The sequence below is a fragment of the Triticum urartu genome, chromosome 7A (genome assembly GCF_056163025.1).
Source record: "Triticum urartu cultivar PI428250 chromosome 7A, HENAU_Tu73, whole genome shotgun sequence".
Classification (NCBI taxonomy): domain Eukaryota; kingdom Viridiplantae; phylum Streptophyta; class Magnoliopsida; order Poales; family Poaceae; genus Triticum; species Triticum urartu.
Genome location: NC_141879.1, coordinates 718,638,872 through 718,642,863, shown reverse-complemented (window position 1 = coordinate 718,642,863; position 3,992 = coordinate 718,638,872). Strand labels below are relative to the sequence as shown.

The window sequence follows — 3,992 nt, the reverse complement described above, 5'->3', positions numbered from 1 at the left end:
TAATACTTAGAATAAAAAATAACCCCACGGGAGGGTAACTAATTTATACCAATGAGCATGCTAGCTCTCTCATGACCATAATGCTGCCATAACCCCACTGCAGCACGCCTTGCCCGCCATAGACTGCCGCACACCCCTGAGCGCGTCCTATACTTCAGTCTTCTTATTCGTAGTGTAGATTTCATTACATGTTTGTAAACTAAATAAAGATTATTTGTATCAGCAATGTACATTTTCTTCAGGGCGATAGATATAAATTGATGTACTATCTATACATAGAAAGCATTGCATTGATACCTCCAACTATGAAACTGGAATAAGTAGAGTTGAGATAAAATTGGAGATGGTTAACAATTAAGGAAAAAAACTAAAGAGGACCCCATGTGCACCTCTGATATCTATACTGACTCCACTCTGGTACATCATGAGTCGAAGCACATCGAACGAAGGGGTGTGGAGAAGAGACATCGAACGGGAGGCGAGAAGGGTGGTGGACCACCGAGCAAGGGCGCTCAACAGCTCTGTCCCTGCCCCATGGTGGCCGCTCCTCGCAAGGGGATTAAGGGAGTCATGAAACAACAGAGGGTTCAGCTCCTTTGCAGTTCGATTCTTACTGTATAGGTGTTGTAGCTGTTCAAAAAATTGAGACATGGTTATCTCAAGAAACTGGAAGGACTAAGTGTAACAAGCATGTTCATATATTGAACTTGTATGAGCAATGAGAAAGGAAGGCTGAATATAGAGCTTGGAAGGTTGGTAATCTGCTTCCTACATAATAACAGGAAGGATAATCAGAAGAGGCTAAGGCAAGAGAGATGTACCTGGTTCTTGGAGACTCAGAACAGTAATGTGCCATTCAAATAGACCAGATGTTGTTGAAAGAGCAACACTCCACGATGGAGATGGACCACCCGCCATGGAGGAGAAATACTCAAGATGCACCTGGTTTTCAGACTTGGACTCATTTGCTAGATCTCTTAATCTTAGCCAAATTTAAAAGTATTTCAGAATGCAGTTAATTGTTTAAAGCAAAAGGCAACCTCATTCAAAGCAAATAGAGTATTTTAAAAAATATGCTATGTTTCAGAGAGCATTCAGCAGCTACGTCATGTTTTCTTTCAGAATATACGTATTGCGAATAGCTTGCATCTGAGTCAAGTGCGCACATAAAAATATGCACAATACATGGAATTTTCAAACCTATAAACTACTTCATTTTAGTAGTTGTCTCACAAATAATTAAATATTAAATTCATTTGTGGGGAAAAATTAACATCATATCATGAAGAACAGTACTGTACGCGTCTTCATTGGTCCTGTTTGGCCCTGCTTTTTGAATTATTGTGTGGGTTACAAAAGATTGTAGTATACTTTGTACTCTCTTCATTGCATGAAAGAAAAGAAAAGACTAATCTCGCACATATTTTTTCCAAATTAAAATTGCTATGACAATATCATCAATTGCTAGTACTGTTAACTGTATCCATGCCACTGTTGTTGCCTAGATGCTGCAAATAATTCATCTCCAGCTATATTCAGAACCATTACATTTTTCACTTAGGAAACATGCATGCAACAATGTATTTCACGCACGAATCCAAAACCCATTACCAGTAGGACTACATTTTGCTCATTACCAACAAACTGAAGAGAGTATATTTTGGCCGCAATACCACAATTCCGTTAATCATCCTTTGATAAGAAAATTAATACATCAATTTTGATCCTAAAAAAGCTAGTGAACATTACCCTACCAACTTATCTATCTCTAGATGTCAATTTGGATATTCCATGCTCACCAAAGAAGAAAAATGGAGATGTTTTATACTGCATATCACTATGCTCATGTAGAGTTGGAGATAACAGCTTCAACAAGTACAGAGATGTTAAACTAAGAATTCGAAAACAAAAGGCTAAAACTACTTGTTCCTCCGATCCTAGAAGTATATATATCTGATGAATTTGACTACAGTTTGTTACAATAAAAAAATAAAATATTCCACCATGTTACCACGATATTATCGAGTCAAGCCAGAATGACATTTAGCACAGCAAGCTGAATCTTCTCAGCATTCTCCTCATGAACCAAAGTGAGTACATATCACACTGAAGCAAGCTGAATGACTATAAAGCAAAATATACAATCATCTTATTTTACGATTTAGTACATACACACTGAAGCAGCACCAAAGTGAGTAAAAGCAACAAAGTTTAATCACTATCCATTAGGAAAATATACTGTTTATAAATAGGATTTCATCGCAACAAAGTGTACGTTTAGCAAGTATTGTAATTTGGGGAGCCATTATCGTAGCTCATCAACACAAAAAATGATTATTTGCACAACAGAACTAACAAAGCATCCCATATGTATACATACATAAGTAGAAAGACCAACAAGATAGCCCCATTGGTTTATTTTCTGAAGGTATGTGCACTGATAAAAATAATCAAACCCTGATCATGCTACAAATGTTTACCATTCCACGCAGAGTGATCAAATAGATAATTTATGAAAACATGACAAGATTTGTTAAATTTAGCATGAACAGATCCTTCAACACAGAGTAGCATATAATCCAATCACCAAAGAGAGAGAAAAAGACAGAGCTGAGTAGCCCTTAATGAATGAGCTATACCTGCATCACCAGAAAAGGGGAAACCGTTAAATGAGTTCACTTGTTTACCCTAGGTTGGAATTCCAAGACCTCGGCTAGCTTGTTCATGAAGGTGTACTTCCATTATCATTTGCCTTAAATATAGGGAGGCATGCTGCAGGCCATCATAATTTAAATCACAATAATTGCAGTATATCCAGCCAACAGCTTGAGGATGCCAAAGAATATGAAGGTACTAACTACCAGAACCATTATCCGAATCCCTCTAAAACAATGGTCAAAATCCATGAGAAGAAGAAAACGTAACCCTTCCACAAGATCAGCCACTCCAGCACCGAACATGTGGAAGATGTGATCGTGCAGAAGCCCAGCATAGACGACCATGGCACCCACCCTCAGCTAATCACAGAACCAAAGACCAAACCAAACAAGATTCAGTGACTAATCCAGAAATTATTGAACAAGCTTAAGGGAAAGTGATAATCTTGCATGGGGTTTCACCCAGCCAAGTGAATTGATAACAAGTCGTAAGAGTATAAACCACGGCATGGTATATCTCACCAATTATCAAACCTGAATTGCGTTGGTGTAGGAGAGCCACATGATGCCGATGATTGTGATGTACTTGATCGTTCCCATCATCCTCTCCCGTCTCCACTTCTACTATTTCCAACGTGCTCTCCTTGTCATCAATTCATCCCAAAAAGTGAACCAACCATCCATGAGTTAGGTTCTCCACAATGTTCTCTCAAGAAATTGCAGAGCAGAGCCAGATGGCTTAATGCAAGAGACTACCCTGACTTGGATTAAATTAGGGTGATCAAGGACATGACAAACAACTAGCAGTCTGCCGCAAGAGGAGCCATGTGGAGGCCTTGACCACACAGTCAGTAGGGCGTCTACCTCGTAGGCTCCTAGCTCGCTGTCGTCAATGCCACAGTAGTTGACGGAGACGCACGGCAGGGAATGAGGTGGTCGTGGCCGCCGACGGCGAGTTGCTTGACGAGCTCCGGCACTCACCGTCGCAAGGACTGCTGCTGCTGCTGCGCCGACGTTGAGGCTCTACGGTGGCTCCCCGACCGGATTTGGCCAAAGTAACCACCGGAGTGGCAAGGCTTGGCCCTCTCTCCGTCAGATCGCGTCAGGGAGGGGAAGTCATGGCCTTGGACGAAGGAAGGAGGGAGAGGAGGGCGGTGTGAGGCCACGAAGGAGTGGTCGGCGTCACAAGGCCGCGGAGGAAGGGTCGGGTGTTCCTTGCGAAGGAGAGGACGACAACATGAGGTCGCGGAGGAGTGGCCGGCGTCTGATGTGACGGCGACGGCGAGGCGCCGAGGGGTCGCCGGTGACGGCGGGACGCCAAGGAGATCAGATCGA

At 41.9% G+C, this 3,992-nt stretch overlaps 1 long non-coding RNA gene across 1 annotated transcript; it reads right to left on the bottom strand.

Annotated features, from left to right (window-relative positions):
* On the bottom strand, positions 1 to 3,992 carry LOC147962167 (uncharacterized). The gene is made up of 3 exons (XR_015610898.1): positions 3,192 to 3,992; positions 822 to 3,017; positions 1 to 630 (listed from the first exon to the last, which is right to left on the bottom strand). It is a non-coding gene; the product is annotated as an uncharacterized LOC147962167 (long non-coding RNA).